This window comes from Chrysemys picta, chromosome 7 (genome assembly GCF_011386835.1).
Source record: "Chrysemys picta bellii isolate R12L10 chromosome 7, ASM1138683v2, whole genome shotgun sequence".
NCBI classification, from domain to species: domain Eukaryota; kingdom Metazoa; phylum Chordata; order Testudines; family Emydidae; genus Chrysemys; species Chrysemys picta.
Window position 1 is genome coordinate 56031084 of NC_088797.1, and position 22825 is coordinate 56053908.

A 22825-nucleotide genomic window follows, 5' to 3' on the forward strand; every position below is an offset into this window, starting at 1 on the left:
TCATCCCCAGCCCCCTCCAGAGCCTGTACCCCCAGTCGTAGTTGTCACCCCCCTCCCGCACCCCAACCTCCTGCCCCAGCCTCGTGAAAGTGAGTGAGGTTGGGGGAAAGCGAGGGATGGAGCGAGTGGCCTCGGGGAAGGGGAAGGGCAGGGGACGGAGCAGGAGTGTTCAGTTTTGTGCTATTAGAAAGTTGGCAACCCTAATTGTTTACCTAAGGCTATGTCTACACTACACACCTTTTAGCGACACAGCTATGCCGCTAAAAGATATACCGTGTAGCTGCCGTTTGTCAGCAGGAAAGAGCTCTCCTGACGACAAAAAACTTCCACCCCCAATGAGCAATGGTAGCTTTGTCAACAGGAGAGCTCTCTCACCGACAAAGTGCTGTTCACGCTGGCGCTTTTCATCGGTAAAACTTTTATCGTTCAGGAGGCGGGGGTGTTTTTCACACCCCTGAATGACAAAAGTTTTACCAATGAAAGTCCAGTGTAGAGAAAGCCTTAGAGAGGAGAGGAGTAAGAAGAGACTCGATAACATTGTGAAATAATCAACAGTACAAAGAAGATAGATCAGAAATTTCCATTCACTTTGTCTGATAACACAAGAACAAGGAGATACTCATTGAAACTGAAAGGTATCAAATTCAAAACTGATTAAAGAAAATACTTTTTGATACTATGCACAGTTAGTCAGTGGAACTCATTGCCATATGAGTTCAGCAGTATTCATAAAGGGATGAGACATTTATATGAAGAAGAAGAAGAGTATTCAGAACTATAATAGTATATTTATACTATAGGAGCTCCAATCCTAAAGGAGCTCCAATCCTTTGAGTACTACTTAAATACTGATAAAGTACAAGCTGTCCTTCCACAGCAAGGTGTCAGGGTTGCTGCCTAAAAAAAAACAAATAGAAAATGAACCCTTCGTGTTTGAAATTCCGATCTTGTTCTGCCCTGAAAACTCCAGAATTCCTAGAGAACTAATGAAATGACATCGCAAGGGCCATGGGAGTAGAAGTCAGGCAACTGTGAAAGAAAGGGACTTTGTAATATTTTGTTTGGTTTTGTTAACATCTATTTAATGCTAATGACTAACAAACATTACAGAGAAAGGAAGTTTTTGTTAAAGATCTAACTCTCTCTGGCCTTTCAGTTAAAGTGAGAGAGCTCCCAATTCACACTTGAGCCCCTCCTCCCAAGGAGTTCCGCCAGCAAAATCAGGGAAGACTATACTTGACATTTTTAAGATAAAATAAAAAAAGGAGAAAAACACTTTTTAAAAAATAAAACATTCTGGCCCTCTGTAGACATCATAAAGAAGTGAAAAGGATACAAGTCCAACTTAAAATTATATCTACGTTCAGGTCACCTTTAAGTCAAATGTCAGAGAGCACTCAGAAAAAAGAAGTCTGCTACAGATTCTAAAGTGCTGTACCCTCAATTAAGGGCTGAGAATGCTACAAATACATCCCTTTGAGTCCCCCAACGTGTTCTTCAATGAGTCCAGTAAATCCAGGGAAAAGCAGACTTAGCATGCCCAACCACAAGTATAAACCTTCGCACTACCGGCTCTCAAAAACATTAAAAAATAACTTCACGGCTTCTTTATCCATTGTGAGGCAGCAGGAAGACATATAAACCAGTTTTTTCTTTTTATTTTGTAGGACACCTCTAAGGAGCATACGTGGGCCCCAGTACACTCTAAACAGGCTCCACTTTGTAAGGAGGAGCCTCAGGGATGATGTCCCTTCACAGTCAGAGATGGAAAAAGCCCTGCGGAATTCTCTTCATCAATCCCTTGCGTGATAGCTTCAAAAGGCCTATACATACCCAGACCCAGGCCCTTCAACTAACTCAGAACTGCTGCTGCAGGCTGTACAAAACAGCTTTGCCATGCAGCTTGCCGGGAGTCTTGGGGCACTGAAAGGCTCTGAAGCTATGTTCTATTCATTCACTCACTCACTCTCATGCCTTGGGTGGATTTAGAAAACACAGCCAGAGAGTGACTAGTTCCCGTTTCAAAACCAGACGTGTGCAGGGTTCAATTTACAGCAGGATCCCAAGAGGAGAAATTGCAGGGGACTGTGGGGAGCCTACTCACTTTCCTCACCCCCAGGGCAAGATTTCTGATGGAAGTTGGTATTTCTGTGGCTGCACAGGCTCTGTAAGATCACACATCCTGCTCGCCAATGGCATTGATTGAGAGCCTGCAGCTTTTAGCACTATGGTGTTTTCTACTGGGGAATCCCTCCAAAGTCAAGGGCTATATCATGAATACATTTACAGGTTTGGGGATTTTTGTTGAATAAAGGTTTTTCTCTGGCAGCTGTGAGAGGCTTGGAAGCAGATTACTGCATAGGGAACTCATTAGCAGCATGGGAGAATGCACAGAGTCAGGAAGTGACTGTCCAAACACACTGGCTGGGTCCTAAACTCATTGCTTTACAAGCTGGACAGCATTGCTATTCATTGGCTTGTGTCAGCAGCAGAGATGCTGGCCATCGCTGTCAGTTGCTGCTCCCAGTGTTGGTCCTGCTGCAAGCGTGGGAAGAAGTGCAAGGCAGTGCTTGCTGTTTACCAGTGTTGTGGGTGGATGCTCTGTCAGCCATGGACAGCTTTAAAGAAATATCAAGCTGTGCTCTCATCTACTCAGCTGTTCCAGCCTTGCCTGGGTGCTAGGGATTTTACAGGTAGTTGTCCCTAATCCCCACCCCACTCTGGATGCTTTTCCTGCCTGAACTGTCCAGGCGTTAGGGCTGACATCTCTCAGCTAGTCTCTGAAAGAGCCTCTGAATCGGCGATACTGCCCACACTCAGAGGAACACACGAAAGCAGAGAGGACTGCAGCATCAAAGCTGTTTTGTATTCATACATTCTATTGTCTCCAGAGGAATAAATACAAAATTACATTTATCTGAAAGCAGTTTTCCCTACAAATTAGGCACATACATTCCTGTCAAACACTGGGAAAGTGTCTCTCTCCCTCATCTGCATCACTCCAAATGCACTGGAGCTCTCTGCAGCCATTCCTCCCTGCCCCAGGCCACACTGGCCCCTACACGCCTCACATGCCTACTCCAGCTTGGTTCACCTTTATCTCAGAAGGTAAGAAGGAGTGCAGCTTCCCAGCCGAACATCCATCCCATTCCCCCCAAATGTTCTTGCCCTTACATTAGAAACACGTGTACTTGTTCCTCCCTCCTTCTCTCACGTGCACTCCCACAAGTACACCTCTACCCCGATATAACGCTGTCCTCGGGAGCCAAAAAATCGTACCGTGTTATAGGTGAAACCGCTTTATATCAAACTTGCTTTGATCTGCCGGAGTGCGCAGCCCCGCACTCCCCGGAGCACTGCTTCACCACGTTATATCCTAATTCGTGTTATATCAGGATAGAGGTGTACAATGCTCAGGGAGTGGGAGGCACCACCCCCAGCAGTAAATAGTTCAGACAGTTACAGGGTAGGAGGATAGTGAGCAGATGGGCTGGGATGGGGAGAGCAGGGAATGGCAAAGTCAAACAAGGGGGTGAACGTCAGACCAACTCCTTCCATAGTAGACCCTCCATTTCCCCACTGTTAATGCCATCCTGGTGGAATGGTGGAAGCACTAACACAGAGTCTGATAAACCTCCTCATCTAAACCGGCTGCAAGTAGAGCGAGATGACACAGTGGTAAAACCCTGTGTCCCATGCTCACACTCTCAGCATTGCTGGTGGAGCTGCACTGGTGGTAGTGCAGTAGGCAGAAAGCTTGCGAAAAAGACATGTAGGCACAGATATTATGTTCATACACTGACAGGAGGCGGAAAGATTCCTTGTTCTACTGCCTGGGGATCTCCTTACTGAAAAAATCATGGTCCACACTGTATAAAATGCACATACACTTCTCTATGTACGTTTCTGAGGCAGGAACCATTCCTAGGAGTTTAATCTCAAATGCTAATCAAGCCAAGAGGAAGAAAATTGTAGGTGCCAAAAATAATGGACTCTGCTGCTTTTGGGTCTCCACAATTTTTCTTCTTTTCCCCATATAAAACTCTCCATAAATTTGTAAATTTTCATTTAATAAAAATGGTGTTCATAGATTTTCCTTTTTGTCAAAGGGCTTCAACCTGTAACAGATCCGAGTAGCTGGCCTTGCAGACAATGATCTCCAGCCAAAGAGCCGCAATGTCGTGAACTCTACTTTATGGCTCTAACTTCAAAGCCTAGTTGGACATTAATGGCAGTACATTCATGTACTGACATTATTAAGCAAGGCAGGATTAGTAAACACCCAAATGGAGTCAGAGTGCCTTATATAAAACATTGTCTCTCTGCTCTCCCTCCCCCTTATTTCCCAGGGTAAGCTTACCTGTTCTCCAGAGCAGGACTTTCCAGTCACACTGCCTCGGATGGAAGGGAGTGGTGTTTCCCTGCTCTCTCACACTTGGGCAGTTTCTTTTTTATTTCCCAATCTCTCCTCCTTTGTAGCAGTTGCAATGGAGGATAAGGCACATCTCCTTTGTTTAAAGTCACAGGGCCTGCACCTTACCCCTAGTGGTTGAGCATATTCCTTTGCAATATTAAGTCATTTACAGACAGGAAGAGTGGAAGACTGAATTCAAATCTAAGCATGGGTCTCCCACTTTCCTGCCTAATGTAGCTACACAGAGACCCCTAGCTACTGCTTTGCTGAGCTGTTTTTTGCATCAATGTACCTGCTTATTCCATTTTAAAGAGACAGTAACACCACAGAGACTTGATTTAGATACCCAAGCAAGCATATGTTTAATCTGCAAAAGTGAGCTAAAAACATAAAACAGCCTCAAAAGGGTATCAGGGAAATTTCCTGCAGTTATCCACAAGTTTCACAAAAGAACATTATTTTCCTACCTCGTAAACAGAGTTTCTGCATGAGACTCCACCAGTCTGGGCTTCTCTGCCACTTACCCATCTTCCCAGACTGGTGGAAACTTCCAGCTGAAGCTTTCTGGAACTTTTACAATTTATCCCCTTCACAGTGTGTCACTAACCCTGCATATAATGATGGGGGGAGGAGTAATTATGTTGCAATCACAGATTAATTAACACGGCTGCACCCTATGTTCAAAGGCCTGCTCTATGCTACAAAAACTGTCTGCTGCCAACAACAGGCGTCAGAAACTGGTGTAGCTGAACCATTGCTGCACATAGTTCAATTGCAAGTATAGCCAAGAACAAAGCTTTAATGATGCTTTCTGAATCATTACTGATCATGGTTTGCCATCAGCAACACTTGCAGCTAAACTATGTTCAGACGCACTCACTGCTGGCACATGCTAGCAACAGGTAATGTTAGTAGCATAGACAAAGTTCAAGAAGTAAAAGTAGCTAGTGTCTCATGTAGAGAGAGTATTGCAGCTCCACTGGCAACGGTGACTGTACTAAGAGCGGGTATCTGCAGATGCAATTCTCAACAGACCCCCAAAGAAGTTTCTAAGGAACTACCATTTCCACTCATCTTCCCTGTTTATGTCACTCGCAGAGGCTATAATGCATTTATGATTCCCCAGCCCATTATTAAAGCACAGTGTACACTATAGTGTCCTAACAGTCCTTACAGTTCTTTAACAAAGTTAAATCCAACATGCTCACCCAACACCCATCCCAAAAGTAGTTTATGTACAAGAGTATTCAGAGATGATCCTCCCAGGGAAAGCAGCAAATCTTTGTACCCAATGAGTGGATGTTAAAGACTCTTAGGGAATCTAGGGTAAACATTTAAAAAGCACCTAAGTCACTTAAGAGCTTAATGCCCAGTGCAAGTCAATGGAATTTAGGTTCCCAAGTGATTTAGATGCTTTGAAAATATTACCCCAGCCATGATTTTTTTGAGGATGGCTGAATTCAGTGAAAGTCTATGCACACAGAGGATATTTGTGGGGTTTCTGTTCAGAAGCAAAGCAGTTCCTGGCACTGGGTTTGTGGCTATCTTCCTGTAGCTCCTTGCTCCTATGCTTCCCATGTACTACTCTGCAGCCCTTCCTAAGGCTATGTCTACACTACAGACCTGTACTGCTGCTGCTGTGCCACTGTAAGATCTCCCATGTAGCTGCTAAATGCTGGTGGGAGAGAGCTCTCCTGCCAGCATAATTAAACACTCCCACCGAGCGGCAGTAGCTATGTTGGCAGGAGAGCATCTCCCACCGATATAGCGCTGTCCACAACAGCACTTTTGTCGGTGAAACTTATGTCGGTCAGGGGGTTTCACCAACAAAAGTGCTAGTGTAGACAAAGCTTAAGAGAGTATGTTTGTTAAATTAAGACACACCCAAGATCTACTCATGAACATAAGAACGGCTGTACCGGGTCAGACCAAAGGTCCATCTAGCTCAGTATCCTCTCTTCTGACAGTGGCCAATGCCAGGTGCCCCAGAGGGAATAAACAGAAAAGGTAATCATCAAGTGATCCATCCCCTGTCTCCCATTCCCAGTTTCTGACAAACAGAGGCTAGGGACACCATCCCTGCCCATCTTGGCTAATAGCCATTGATGGACCTATCCTCCATGAATCTATCTACTTCTTTTTTGAACCGTATTGTAGTCTTGGCCTTCACAACATCCTCTGGCAAAGAGTTCCATAGGTTGACTGTGCGTTGTGTGAAGAAATACTTCCTTTTGTTTGTTTTAAACCTGCTGCCTATTTATTTCATTTGGTGATGCCTAGTTCTTGTGTTATGAGAAGGAGTAATAACATTTCCTTATTTACTTTCTCCACACTAGTCCTGATTTTATAGACATCTATCATACCACCCTTAGTCATCTCTTTTCCAAGCTGAAAAGTCCCAGTCTTATTTATCTCTCCTCACACGGAAGCTGTTCCATACCCTTAATCATTTTTGTTGCCCTTTTTTTAACCTTTTCCAATTCCAATATATCTTTCTTGAGATGGGGCAACCACATCTGCACACAGTATTCAAGATATGGGCGTACCATGGATTTATATAGAGGCAATATGATATTTTCTATCATCTTATCTATCCCTTGCTTAATGATTCCCAACATTCTGTTCACTTTTTTGACTGCCGCTGCACATTTAGTGGATGTTTTCAGAGAACTATCCACAATGACTCCAAGGTTTCTGTCTTGAGTGGTAACAGCTAATTTAGACCCCATCATTTTCTAGGTATAGTTGGGATTATGTTTTCCAATGTACATTACTTTGCATTTATCAATATTGAATTTAATCTGCCATTTTGTTGCCCGGTCACCCAGTTTTGATAGATCCTTTTGTAGCTCATTGCAGTCTGCCTGGGACTTAACTATCTTGAGTAGTTTTGTATCATCTGCAGATTTTGCCACCTCACTGTTTACCCCTTTTTATGGATCATTTATAGATATGTTGATTAGGACTGGGCCCAGTACAGACCCCTGGGGGACACTACTATTTACCTCTCGCCATCCTGAAAACTGACCATTTATTCCTACCCTTTGTTTTCTATCTTTTAACCAGTTACTGATCCATGAGAGAGGACCTTGCCTCTTATCCCATGACAGCTTACTTTTCTTAAGAGCCTTTGGTGCGGTACCTTGTCAAAGGCTTTTTAAAAATCTAAGTACACTATATCCACTGGATCTCCACTGGATCCCCCTTGTCCACATGCTTGTTGACCCCCTCAAAGATTTCTAGTAGATTGGTGAGGCATGATTTCCCTTTACAAAAACCATGTTGACTCTTCCCTAACAAATGTTGTTCATCTATGTGTCTAACAATTTTGTTCTTTACTATAGTTTCAACCAGTTTGCCCTGTACTGAAGTCAAGCTTACCAGCCTGTAATTGCCGGGGTAACCTCTGGAGCCCTTTTTAAGAATTGGCATCACATTAGCTATCCTCTAATCATTTGGTACAGAAGCGGATTTAAATGATAGGTTACAGACTACAGTTAGTAGTCCTACAGTTTCACATTTGAGTTCCTTCAGAACTCTTGGGTGAAGACCATCTGGTCCTGGTGATTTATTACTGTTTAGTTTATCAATTTGTTCCAAAACCCCCTCTACTGACATCTCAATCTGGGACAGTTCCTCAGATTTGTCACCTAAAAAGAATGGCTCAGGTTTGGGACCCTCCCTCACATCCTCAGCTGTGAAGACAGATGCAAAGATTTCATTTAGTTTCTCCGCAATGGCCGTATAATCCTTGAGTGCTCTTTTATCATCTTAATCGTCCAGTGGCCCCACTGGTTGTTTAGCAGGCTTCCTGCTTCTGATGTACTTAAAAATGTTTGCTATTACTATTTGAATCTTTGGCTAGCTGATCTTCACATTCTTTTTTGGCCTTCCTAATTATATTTTTACACTTGATTTGCCAGAGTTTATGATCCTTTCTATTTTCTAAATCCTCACTAGGATTTAACTTCCACTTTTTAAGGGATGCCTTTTTGCCTCTCACTGCTTCTTTTACTTTGCTGTTAGGCCATGGTGGCACTTTTTTGGGTTCTCTTACTATGTTTTTTTAATTTGGGATATACATTTAAGTTGGGCCTCTATTATGGTGTCCTTAAAAAGTTTCCATGCAGTATGCAGGGATTTTACTTTTGGTGCTGTACCTTTTGATTTTTGTTTAAGTAACCTACTCATTTTTGTGTAGTTTCCCTTTCTGAAATTAAATGCTACAGTGTTGAGCCGCTGCAGTGTTTTCCCTGCTACAGGGATATTAAATTTAATTATATTCTGGTCACTATTACCAAGCGGTCCAGCTATATTCACCTCTTGGACCTGATCCTGTGCTCTACTTAGGACTAAATCAAGAATTGCCTCTCCTCTTGTGGGTTCCAGGACTAGCTGCTCCAAGAAGCAGTCATTTAAGGTGTCAAGAAACTTTATCTCTGCATCCCTTCCTGAGGTGATATGTAACCAGTCAATATGGGGATAGCTGAAATCCCCATTATCACTGAGTTTTTTATTTTAATAGCCTCTCTAATCTCCCTAAGCATTTCACAGTCACTATCACCACCCTGGTTAGGAGGTCGGTAATATATCCCTACTGCTATATTAGGATTATTCAAGCATGGAATTACTATCCATAGAGATTCTATAATACAGTTTGGTTCATTTAAGATTTTTACTTCATTTGATTCTACGCTTTCTTTCACATACAGTGCCACTCCCCCACCAGTACGATGTGTTCTGTCCTTCCAATATAATTTGTACCCTGGTACAAATCCCATTGATTATCCTCATTCCACCAAGTTTCTGTGATGCCTATTACATCAATATCTTCATTTAATACGAGGCACTCTAGTTCACCCATGCCTATAAGGGTCCCCCCCGTTTATATGCATTTTGTCCTCCACTTCCCAAGGTAGTTCCCAGTTTCTAGGCGTCTGCAATAATTCATTTTACATCCTGGCCACTCCCAGTGGAGTCTCTGAGGAATCAGGGAAGAAAATGGTCACAGCACAAATATCCCAGATCAATTACGGAAATGGATCCACCACATTAAAAGCCTTCTATCTCTGACCCCACCAAAAAGCCCTTTGGGATGCACAACACTTCTTCAGCATGAGGTAGTGATAACTTAAAGGACGGAAAGATGGGGGGGGGGGGGGGGGGGAGAATCCCAAAATGAACCAGTTTAAAGCTCTAAGGAAAGCTGAATATATTTAAAGAAATGGTCACTAGCACAACAACATCATCTTTAGACTCAACCTAGAACGAGAAGATCCTGGTGCCTGATCTGGGAACCATGAGGAAAAGTCTTAGCCATTACAAATGGTTCCTAACATGCCAAAGCCTTCTCGAGTGACGCTGTCCATAACATTATCCTGCAGCACATTAACTGACATATCTGGAAAGTATCTTAGCACCATCTCTGAAAGCAGCTACAAAGAATGAATGGCTTTTTTCAAACCTCACCAGTTTGGTGAGGAAGAAATGGGGGAGAAGAGCGGTGGTTGGAAAGAGATTCCTCTGGGTCTGTATACTACTGCATGTTCCTGAGGGACTCCCCAATTGATCCAAGGCACAGAGTGCTGCTGCTGGAACAGCAGCGCCCTGTAGCCTCCTGGACATTCAGGGCTGACATTTGCCTTCTTTCTTTCAGACGCGCTGCTCAAATTACTAGTTTGCCACAAAACTTTTAACAGCCCCTTCTTCCTATTGGCGCCTGGCATCACAGGTTTAAATTTCCTTTCATCCCATCATGCTTTCAGAACAGCTTGAATAAGAGCTCAAAGGGCATGAATAATACAGGAGGACTCCACTACAAGGACCATTAGAGCCTCAAAAAAGCTCTCACCGGATCTCTCACCAGCTCTCACTCACCATATCTTTGATTTCCTTCAAACATTACGATGCCAACACTAAATCAAAGTCAGAATTCACTCCCATCCAGCCCCTCCTTTCACCCATCCACCTCATCAATAATGCAGCTGACGAATGGCAGGGACATATGATCCTAAAGGGGGTGGAGGAAGGTCACTGCCGCTGAAGCCTCACCACCCTGCTTACCTACCCTTCGGACTCATCAATAAGAGAACTAGTGGGTAGGCTCAACCAAATCAAAAAAGGGGGCAGGGATGCTCACAGCCATGGCCCTAAGGTGACCAAGTGTCCAGTTTTCGACCAGAACACTCGGTTGAAAAGGGATCCTAGCGGTTCCGGTCTGCACCACTGACCGAGCCATTGACTGTCTGGTTGGCGCCGCTGTGCAGCGGGGCTGGCAGGCTCCCTGCTAGCCTCCGCGCTACGCGGCTCCTGGGAAGCAGCCAGCATGTCACCCCTCCGGCTCCTACGTGTAGGGGCAGCCAGGGGGCTCAGCACGCTACCCCTGCCCCAAGCGCCACCCCTGCAGCTCCCATTGGCTGGGAACCCAGCTAATGGAAGCTGCGGGGACAGCGCCTGCGGACGGGGCAGTGCGCAGAGCCGCCTGGCTGTGTCTCCACATAGGAGCCGGAGAGGGTACATGTCACTGCTTCTGGAAGCTGCTGGAGTAAATGTCGCCTGGAGCCTGCACCCCTGGCCCCAACCCGCTGCCCCAGCCCTGATCCCGCTCTCAACCTCCAAACCCCTCAAGTCCCAGCCCCTCCTACACCCCAAATCCCTCATCCCTGGCCCCACCCTAGAGCCCACACCCCCAGCCAGAGCCCTCATCACCCCCCAGCCCAGTGAAAGTGAGTGAGGGTGCGGGAGAATGAGCAGTGGGCAGGGCCTTAGAGAATGGATGGGGCAGGGCAGAGGTGTTCGGTTTTGAGCTATCAGAAAGTTGGCAACCCTATATGGCCCTACTATTCCCCTTTGCTCACAATTCATAGTGCAGCCCACAGACTGTGGGGATATGTTTGAGTTAGTCTAAGTCTTTCACCACAGAAGCACTGCCTCTCTCTGTGTTGTAAAGCACCAAGGACTTGTACGTAGGTATATGCTTACACAACACAAATCACAAGGGTAAAGGACACTGTCCACTGCCCACAGTGCTCTTCCCCAAGAAATAATACAGCCTACAGACTATGGACACTAGCAGAAATAGAGGCTACTGTAGCTACACACACCCCCAGGCAAAGTATCTCCCTGAGAAACTCATATGTTACAACAACTGGTCAACTAACTGCAGGGCCTGAATTCAAATTCACAACACATATCCATATAGCTCTGAGATCAGCAGATCACTGCCCAGACTAGCATGTTCCTTTTCCTCTGCACCCATACCCACTCTCTGCACCCATACCCACTATGTAAGTGTAAAACATTATCAACACCATTGTTCAGATTAACAGAATAATCACATCAGCCACACTATCAGAGGCTCGTTCATCTGCACATCTACCAATGTGATATATGTCATCATGTGCCAGCAATGCCCCTCTGCCATGTACATTGGCCAAACCGGACAGTCTCTACGTAAAAGAATAAATGGACACAAATCAGACGTCAAGAATTATAACATTCAAAAACCAGTTGGAGAACACTTCAATCTCCCTGGCCACTCGATTACAGACCTAAAAGTCGCAATATTACAACAACAAAACTTCAAAAACAGACTCCAACAAGAGACTACTGAATTGGAATTAATTTGCAAATTGGACACCATTAAATTCGGTTTGAACAAAGACTGGGAGTGGATGGGCCATTACACAAAGTAAAACTATTTCCCCATGCTTATCTCCCCCCCCCCCCCCCCCCCCACAGTTCCTCATGTCTCCTTGTCAATTCCTGGAAATGGGTCATTTTCATTACCACTACAAACAGTTCCTTTTCTCTCCTGCTCATAAAAGCTCACCTTAACTGATTACTCTCCTTATAGTGTGTATAGTAACACCCATTGTTTCATGTTCTCTCTCTCTGTGTGTGTGTGTATATACATATACATATACATACATACACACACACACCTTCCTACTCTATTTTCCACTACATGCATCCGATGAAGTAGGCTGTAGCCCACGAAAGCTTATGCTCAAATAAATTTGTTAGTCTCTAAGGTGCCACAAGTACTCCTATTCTTTTTGCAGATACAGACTAACACGGCTGCTACTCTGAAACCAGAATAAGGCTAGTGACTTACCTGGGGTCATGGGTCAGACATCAGCTTTGGAACATCTTAAACCTATCTTTACAAAGAGACTTTGCAAACGTCTTCAAGGTGCAAATTTGTGTGCCCATGAATTGAACATGCAAAGCACCCAGTACATGCTCATCTAACTTTACATGTGCACAGCCCTGGCTTGCACCCATATTTTTAAAAAGGCTGTCCCGGACCTGTAAAATGGAGGTAAGTAATACCTAAAAGGGAGCTGTGAGGACTAAATTAGGAATGTTACAACCTGGAGGAAGGGAGGGAAGTGCTGCATAGGGAGAACAAACCTCTCTCCTGTCCACGTAACCCAGAAAGAGTATTGTGAATGAAACTTGGAGTATGTGACTAGAGAAGGCATGGAAAGGATTTTGAGGAAGAGAAGGTTTGATGCAAACAAACCTGTGGAAAGATAAAATGATTTTAAAAGAAAATGAGAGAAGTGCTCAAAGTAGCAATGGAGGTTCAGGCTTGACTGGAGGGGATAACTTAGTGGTTTAAACATGAGGTTTGAAATATTTAGTGTCCTTAGAGCCATCTGCTCAAATTTAGGCAGGTTTGGTCAGACCCTCTTCCACACAAGGTACATAAACAGAGTTCCATGCAAGGTACCAGACGAATATTTTCAACAAGACTTTAAAAAAGGTAAGTGATAAGAGCAGTGTGTAAAAGTTATAAAAATGTATCACGGGGTATGAATTTGTTCTGGTCATAATACAACATTTCCCATTCTAGAACTGCTGTACTTCCCTGGTACTAAAATACTTTGGAATGAAAGGTGCTATTTAAATATGAGATATTAATACAATATGCTCTATTTAACTGGAACATGCCATAGCTGGATGGCTCCTTTATTGAGACATCTTCTAGGAACTAGATTTGGCCAAATGATAGTGAATGGTAATAAGTGCTACTTAATCAAGACAGTATTAACATAAATTGAGCTTGTGTCAAGTAGTTTAATGGTGAATTACTTAGTGTTAAACAGACATGAAATTTCACACTCTGATCTTTTAATAAACAAATTGTCAGGCACAGCAGAAGGCATAGTTTCTTAATTAAGTAGGAAAACTCAGTCAAGAGGACCTGGGTTCAGGACGGATCCAGCTAAATAGTGTAAGATTATGAAATTAATAAACCTTATTTGCAATTTTTACAAGCTGTCAGCATGATGTGGCTCTGGAAACTGATACTCCTAACGTATTCTTTTTAAAGAAACCTATGAAGTTAAATTCAAAATCTTTCTTTAATGCAACAGTAAATGCATCTAAAAATATTTTTTTATAATTTAGAAATTGATAATGCTTTAAGAGGAACTCTTAAGTCTGTCCCTTGTGCATATATACCACAATACAATCTTCAGTTGTATGATCACAAATTATTGCTCAAATATGTTATTTTACCCCTCCCCCCACAGCCCAAAAGCTAAGGTACACATGTGCGGTACTGTGAGCTGCTATGCATATGTCACACAAAGTCTGTAAGAGTTATTTATATAAAAGCAGTAAAATGTACTACACTAACACAAATAGTGAAAAGCATGGTATGCTAGTCCCCATAGGTGTTTACAAGGTAATTACAACATGAACTTCTTCAGTGAGCACGTCATAAACTTTACTCCACTGATACCTCTTACTGTACTTCTATTTTCCTCAGTGTAATACAGTTTAACCAGAACTATAAAATCCATGTTGAACATGAATAAATTCTGTATGCGAAATTAAACAAGCTAGCAAAGACAGCCCATTAAAAACACAAATATGTCTGAACTGTATTAAAACAATGTGAGGATAAATCACATTAAAATGCAGATTAAATAAAGTTCTACATAAAAAGTCAATCAATATATATGATTAATACAACTCTTTATGTACTTATTTGAGAAAACACGTACGAGTTACAGTTACTTTCCAGAGAGGTATTTGTCTCCAAGTTGAAGGAAGGGGGATATCCTGTTAAGTGTATACTATAGAAATTAAATTAAATTATATTATTAAAACACACTTCAGAAAGAAGAAAAATAAATATCTAGGCCAAAGGTATACTTGAGCATTCTGTCAATTAAGTTAGTGTAACTTTAAAGAATTAAAAAAAGACAGTTACCCTTTCTGTAACTGGTGTTCTTTGAGATGTGTTGCTCATGTCTATTCCACAATAGGTGTGCAGGCTCGATTTTCCCCTAGCAGTACCCGTAGGGGAGCGCCCTAGCAACCCCTGGAGTGGTGCCTCCATGGCATGATATAAGGGGCGCTGTGCACTCCCCACACCCTCAGTTCCTTCTTGCCAAACAACTCAAGACAGAGGGGAAGGAGGGCGGGATGTAGAATAGACATGAGCAACACATCTCAAAGAACACCAGTTACAAAAAAGGTAACTGTCTTTTCTTCTTGGAGTGATTGCTTATGCGTATTCCACAATAGAAGAACAGGAGTACTTGTGGCACCTTAGAGACTAACAAATTTATTAGAGCATAAGCTTTCGTGGACTACAGCCCACTTCTTCGGATGCATATGCTAATAAATTTGTTAGTCTCTAAGGTGCCACAAGTACTCCTGTTCTTTTTGCGGATACAGACTAACACGGCTGCTACTCTGAAACCTGTCATTCCACAATAGGTGATTCCAAGCTATATCTGTTGGAGGTGGGAAGGAGTTCACAAACTCTCGGGATGGAGAACAGGCCCGCCGAACCCGGCGTCCTCCTTGGTCTGAGAGACAATCGCATAACGCGAGGTGAACATGTGAACTGAAGACCACGTGGCAGCCCTACAAATGTCCTGCATGGGGACATGGGCCAAAAAGGCAGCTGACGAGGCCTGCGCCCTAGTCGAGTGCGCCTTCACAATTGGTGGCAGAGGGATTCTCGACAGGTCATAACAGGTACGAATGCATGAGGTGATCCAGTTGGAGAGCTGAGTGGAGATCGGTCGACCTTTCATGCACTCGGCCGAGGCGATGAACAGTTGCGAGGACTTTCTGAACGGCTTAGGCCGCTCCAGGTAAAAAGCCAGAGCCCGTCTCACATCCAGCGTGTGGAGGCGGCGCTCCTCACTGGACGCATGGGGCTTGGGGCAGAGGACCAGCAGAAAAAAAATCTTGACCCATGTGATAGGCAGAGACCACCTTCGGGAGGAACAAAGTGTGTGGGTGGAGCTGGACCTTATCTTTCTGAAACATCGTGTACGGGGCTCGGAGGTCAGGGCCCTGAGTTCCAAGACCTGCCTCGCCAACGTGATCACAACCAGTTAAGGCCACCTTCCACGAGAGGTGTGACCTGGCTAGCAGCTCAAACGTGGGCCCCATGAGACGAGCCAACACTAGGTTTAGGTCCCACTGCGGGACTGGGGGCCTAACATATGGGAAGAGACTCACAGACTCATAGACTTTAAGGTCAGAAGGGACCAGTATGATCATCTAGTCTGACCTCCCGCATGATGCGGGCCACAAAAGCTGACCCACCCCCTTCCCTTGACTCAGCTGTTGAAGTCCCCAAATCCTGTGATTTAAGGACTTCAAGTCGCAGAGAATCCTCCAGCTAGCGACCCCCGCCCCATGCTGCGGAGGAAGGCGAAAAACCTCCAGGGCCTCTGCCAATCTACCCTGGAGGAAAATTCCTTCCCAACCCCAAATATGGCGATCAGTAGAACCCTGAGCATGCAAGCAAGATTCTCCAGCCAGACCCTCTTTGACCATTCATGCTATTTACCCGCGATGGCACGCTGTTGATTGATTGACTAAAATCACGTTATCCCATCAAACCATTCCCTCCATTAACTTATCGAGCTTAATCTTAAAGCCAGAGAGGTCGCCCCCACTGTTTCCCTCGGAAGGCTGTTCCAAAATTTCACCTCTCTGATGGTTAGAAACCTTCTTCTAATTACAAGCCTAAACTTCCCCACCGCCAGTTTATATCCATTCGTTCTCGTGTCCACATTATTACGGAGCTGAAATAATTCCTCTCCCTCCCTGGTATTTATCCCTCTGATATATTTAAAGAGAGCAATCATATCCCCCCTCAGCCTTCTTTTGGTTAGGGTAAACAAACCGAGCTCCTCAAGTCTCCTTTCATACGACAGGTTTTCCATTCCTCTGATCATCCTAGTGGCCCTTCTCTGTACCCGTTCCAGTTTGAGTTCATCCCTTTTAAACATTGGATACCAGAACTGCACACAGTACTCCAAATGAGGTCTCACCAGTGCCTTGTGTAACGGAAGCAGCACCTCCTTATCCCTACTAGATATACCTTGCCTAATGCATCCCAAGACCGCATTAGCTTTTTTCACGGCGACGTCACATTGCCGACTCCTAGTCATCCTGCGGTCAACCAGTACTCCGAGGTCTTTCTCCTCCTCCGTTACTTCCAACCGATGTGTCCCCAGCTTATAAACTATAATTCTTGTTAGTCATCCCTAAATGCATCACCTTACACTTTTCACTATTAAATTTCATCCTATTTATATTACTACAATTTACAAGGTCATCCAAGTCTCCCTGCAGAATATCCCGATCCTTCTCCGAATTGGCAATACCTCCCAACTTTGTGTCATCTGCAAACTTTATCAGCCCACTCCTACATTTGGTTCCGAGGTCAGTGATAAATAGATTAAATAAAATGGGACTCAAAACCGAACCTTGAGGAACTCCACTGGTGACCTCCCTCCGACCTGACAGTTCACCTTTCAGTACGACCCGCTGCAGTCTCCCCTTTAACCAGTTCCTTATCCAGATCCAACCCCTTAAGGAATCGGCCAGTCATAGCATGGGAGAATACCATGTGGCCCTGCACCAGCGGATGGAAGGCCGATATGGTCGCCAGGTGCATCTTGACTGACGAGGGTGCCAGGTCCTAGGCTCTAAGGTGAAGGAGGTAGTCCAGAATAAGCTGGATCGGGCGGCCACCGGGGAAACGCCCCGCTCGTGTGCCCATCTGGAAAACCGAGACCACTTTGCCAAGTAGGATTGGCACGTGGAGGGCCGCCTGCTTTCTAGGAGGATGCGCTGAACCCCTTCTGAGCATGTCCTTTCCTTCTTACCTAACCATTGAGCCACCATACCGTGAGGTGGAGTGCTGCTAGGTTGGAGTGGAGGAGGTGGCCCTGGTCCTGCGAGAGCAGGTCCAGGCGGGATGGCAACGGCCACAGCGGGGCAACCACCAGGCCCGTACGGGTCCCGTAACAATGCTGCCTGGGCCATGCTGGGGCAATCAAAAGGACCCGGGTCTTGTCCATCTTTATCTTTTCCAGCACCTTGCAGATCAGCCGGAACGGGGGAAAGGCATAGAAAACTGGCCTGACCAGGACAGGAGGAAGGCATCGGAGATAGCGTCCCCTCACCCACCCCCCTTCCCCCCGAGCAGGACTCGACGGTTCTGCTGAGTCATGAACAGGTCCATCTGGGGAGTTCCCGACACTTGGAAAAGTCTGTGCACCACCTCTGGGTGAAGAGACCACGTCTTCTGAGAGGAGAAGTCCCTGCTCAAGCGATCCGGACGCCCAGCAGATGGAAGGCCTGTAGGCAAATGTCGTGGGCTACACAAAAGTCCCACAGCCTGAGGGCTTCGCGGCAGAGAATCGGGCCCCACCTTGCCCATTGATGTAGAACATAGAGGCCGTGTTGTCCGTGCAGACCCTGACCACCCGGCCTTCCAAGTGCGAGCGGAAGGCCATGCACGCCAGCCATACCGCCCTGAACTCCTTGACGTTTATGTGGAGGGTCAGATCCTGAGCCAACCACAGACCTTGGGTCTGAACGTTCCCCACAAGGGCCCCCCATCCCAGGTCCGATGTGTTGGACACCTGTTCCAGCGACGGGGCCCTACCCCTGAACGGGACCCCTTGGTCATGTTTCTCGGGGAGGACCACCACTGTAGGAGGTGATCAGTAGCTCGGGCACCGTGAGAACTTTGTCCATCCTGTCCCTGGCCTGGGAGAACTCAGAGGCCAACCAGAGCTGGAGGGGCCTCATCCTGAGTCTGGCGTGACGGACCACATACGTGCACGCCGACATGTGACCCAAGAGCTGGAGGCACGCTCTGGCTGTTGTCACCGGAAACCTTGTGACCATGTTGATGAGCCCCTTCAGGGTCTTGAACCTGTCCGGTGGGAGAGAGGCTCTGGCCGACAAGGCATCCAGGACCACCCCGATAGTCCCGGTACAACGCATAGAGTTTAACGTGGACTTGGTGCTGTTTACCAACAGGCCAACAGGCCCAAAGTGGTGCACGTGGACAGAAGGAGCGCCACCTGATCCCTCACCTGAGACCGGGAGCTGCCCTTGACCAACGACTTGTCCAGACAGAGGAAGATCTCACCTGAGGTAGGCCGCCACCATCGACATACATTTCGTGAATACCCTGCGGGCAGTGGACAGACCAAACAGGAGGACCGTAAATTGGTAGTGTTCCTGCCCCACTGTGAAATGGAGGAAGCGTCTGTGCCCCTCGAATATATGAATGTGGAAGTACAGGTCCTGCAGATCAAGGGCGGCATACTAGTTCCCACGATCCAGGGAGGGGATGATGGAGGCCAGGGAGGCCATGCAGAACTTGAGCTTCACAATGTACTGGTTCAGGCCTTGCAGATCCAAGATGGGCCTGAGCCCCCCTTTGGCCTTCGGGATAAGGAAATAGCGGGAGTAGTACCCCTTGCCTTTGAACTTCCCCAGTATCGCTTCCACTGCTCCTAGGCCCAGGAGCCGCTTCACCTCCTGCTCAAGCAGAGCCTCATGTGAGGGGTCCCCCAGGAGGGACGGGGCCAGAGGGTGGTTGGGCAGGGAGGAAGTAAACTGGAGGATGTAGCCCTGGGAGATGGTGTTGAGGACCCATCCGGAAGGAAAACATACAACCGATTGGAGAAGGGAAGCTTTTTTGAGGGTGGATCCCTGATGAGAACTGGCAGGGCACCCCCAGGCGTCCCATCAAAACCGCCTTTTCCCTGCTTTCTTGCCCTTGGAGGACCCAGGCTGGGGGCCAGGCCGAGACTGCCTTTGTGGGTGCCTCTTATAGTCCCGCGACTTCTTATAAATGGTCTCATATTTTGAATGGGTGGCCTGAGCGGGAGTCTGCTGCGGCTTGAACTTAGGTTTAGCCAGAGCTGGAACATAGAGACCCAGAGTCGTGCAGCTTTGTATACATTTGTTCCGCAAACAGAGCTTTGCCGTCTAACGGGAGATCCTGTAGGGAGCTCTGCGCCTCACTGGACAGCTCAGAGAGCAGGAGCCATGATGACCTTCTCATGGACACTGCAGCGGCCATGTCCGCTGCATCCGAAGCTGCTTGCAGGGCTGCCCTGGCAGGTGCTGTGCCCTCCTCCACCCGAGCTTTGAACTCCTTCCTGTCGTGCTCCTGGAGGGAGTCCTCGAGCGTGGAGCCCCACAGATTGAACTCCTACTGGCCCAGGAAAGACTGGTGATGCGCCTGGAAGCTCGAGGACAAATAAATTTTTCTTCCAAATGAGTCCAGCCTCCTTGAATCTTTATTTTTTGGGGTAGGGGCTGGTTGGCCCTGCCGTTCCCTGTGGTTGACCGACTCGACCACCAAGGAGTTAGGAGCAGGGTGGGTGTCTAAGTATTCATGCCCCTTGGCAGGTACAAAATACTTGCATTCCGCTCTCTTAAAGATGGGGGGCCAATGAGGCTGGGGTTTGCCACAGGGCATTTGAAATTTTTGCCATCCCTTCATGGAGAGGCAAGGCCACCCTGCCCGGTGCCGAGGAGGACAGTACGTTAAACAGGGAGTCCGAGGGCTCCTCCTCTGCTTGGAGGTGGAGGCTTGATGCCACCCTTTTTAAAAGGTCTTGGTGGGCCCTAAAGTCCTCCTGCGGGACAGAGGGAGGAGGGGCTGTAATCACCTCATCCGGGGAGGGTAAGGGTTGGTGCAGTAGTTTGTGTGTCCACCGGCACCAGAGGATCCACCACCTGGTCAGTCTCCGGGCATGGTGCCAAGGATGTACGTCCCACCCACTTCTTCCTCGGGGGTCTGGAGAGGGAAGCCGATGGTCCTTCTGAGGCTCCGGCCACCGAGTGAGCCCCCACTGGGGGCTGCGTTGAGGGCCACGGTGCCCACTGGTACCATTGGGCCGGCCACGGGGCCCGGGGCCCCGGCATCTGCTGTGGCACCGGTGGAGGCGACTGTTCGGCCTGGCTGGCCTGGCCCATCGATGGACGACTATGAAGGGAGGCCAGGCTGACACATGACCTGCCGCTGTCCCTGGACCGAGAGGAGTGGTGGCGCCGGGAGCGATACCGACCACGGGACTGCGATCCAGACGTGGAGGACCGGTACCATTAGTAACAGCTGCTCCGCGATTGACTCCGGCGGGCAGACCCGTGCCAGCGAGACACCAGCAATTGATACCCGGGGCTGCGGAGGCGGTGCCGTGGCGGGGTCCTGGAGCGGGACTATGAACGGGAATTATGTCTATGTTCATACTGTGACCGGCTGAGATAGCTCCTCCAAGACGAGGACCTTTCGCATCATCTGCCTCGGTCCCGTTGGTGTTCGCTCCTCGAGGCGGAGCGGTGCTGAGAGTCTTGATCAGACGAAACCCAACCAGACAGCCTGGTGGGCATCGAGGGTGATCCACGTGGACTTTTCCCTGAACGGTCGCTGGGCGGCGAACGGCGGCGGGAACGTTCCCTTGACCGAGATCAGTACCAAGCCGGGGGTGACTGCAGAGATCCCAGCAGCGGCTTGCCTCTGGAGTGCGGGGCTAACATCGGCGGTGCTCCTGGTACCAGCATGGACGTAACATCCCAGGCCGCTTGCACGGCCTCCGGTGTGGAGGGCATCCGGACATCCAGTGAGGCCTGCTCTGAATGGGCCAGGCTACTCCACTCGAATTGAGTCGGAGGCCTAGAGGCCGATGGGGATTGAGGACGGCCCAACAGGGGTCTAGCCTCTGTCCCGGGTTTACTCCGGTGCCACAGCGAAGAAGGCCTCTTCCTAGGCTTCTTGGTGTGCCCCATGGTCGGGGAGCAGTGCCGACTAGTCGATGGCACCGAAGGGTTACCGCGCAGCGACACCCCAGTGCCCGGTGCCAACTTGGAGCGGCACGCCAGAGCTGGGGTCAGCACCGACTCCATCAGAATAGCCCAGAGCCTAAAGTCCCTTTCTCTCTTGGTCTGAGGCTTAAACGACTTGCAAATCTTGCAGCGATCGCTGAGATGGGTTTCTCCCAAACAGCGTAAACATTCCGCTTGCGGGTCACTCACTGGCATGGATCGCCTACAAGTGTTGCGCGACTTAAAACCTGGGGCATGGGGCATGCCCCGGCTCGGGCGCTCTAGCTAAACTAAACTAACTGAACAATTAATACACTGAACGAACAAGGAGTTTGGGGATGAGCTACAGAAAAATTGGAGCAGAGCAGTTCCGAAGTACCTTCACTGGCAGCAAGAACAAACAGGGTGGGGGGAGCGCACAGCCATGTAGGCGCCACTCCAGGAGTCGCTAGGGGAAAAACTTCCAGCACCGGTGCACATAGCGAGTATGCACACCTGTTGAGGAATACCCATGAGCAATCACTCGAAGAAGAATATGAAATAATTACAAACCCAAATACCGGTGTGTAAGGATGTAGAAATCCTAGATATAAATGTATAATCAATAGGATTGGATTGTGTCATTAAAGATTGTTGTAATGAAGAGTACAAAGCAGCAGCATTAAGGTCGTGCATTCAGTCTCAATTTTGACATGTTCTGACTAGGGAGCTCAACCCTGAATCCTTAACGGCTTTGAATTTGACTGAGGTAAAGGTAACTAAACAATTCTGTCTAGTCACTGCACAAATGGTGCATCTCTCCGCTATGACCATCTTATGCCGTGTTATACATTATCCATATCATTTTGCGAACCAATGCAAACTAGTGATTCTGTGGAGGTCGATTTCATATCTCCAGTGTCCTGAGCTTGGAATAGTAGGGACTGAAATGGTGAAGATCCACTATTCATAGATTCTAGGACTGGAAGGGACCTTGAGAGGTCATCGAGTCCAGTCCCCTGCCCTCATGGCAGGACCAAATACTGTCTAGACCATCCCAGATAGACATTTATCTAACCTACTCTTAAATATCTCCAGAGATGGAGATTCCACAACCTCCCTAGGCAATTTATTCCAGTGTTTAACCACCCTGACATTAGGAACTTTTTCCTAATGTCCAACCTAAACCTCCCTTGCTGCAGTTCAAGCCCACTGCTTCTTGTTCTATCCTTAGAGGCTAAGGTGAACAAGTTTTCTCCCTCCTCCTTATGACACCCTTTTAGATACCTGAAAACTGCTATCATGTTC

The 22825-nt window shown here is 47.1% G+C and overlaps 1 protein-coding gene across 22 annotated transcripts in view; it reads right to left on the bottom strand.

The window, feature by feature from the left end:
• NDST2 (N-deacetylase and N-sulfotransferase 2) overlaps nt 1–22825 on the bottom strand; it is a 242065-nt gene that overhangs the window by 116269 nt on the left and 102971 nt on the right. The window contains exon 1 of one of the 22 annotated variants that reach the window (XM_042850146.2): nt 4361–4539. The exons of the other annotated variants lie outside the window; for them this stretch is intronic. The gene's annotated coding sequence lies outside the window, so the exon portion shown is untranslated. Of the gene's footprint in view, nt 1–4360; nt 4540–22825 lie in introns of those variants that run through there. 22 annotated transcript variants of the gene reach the window in all.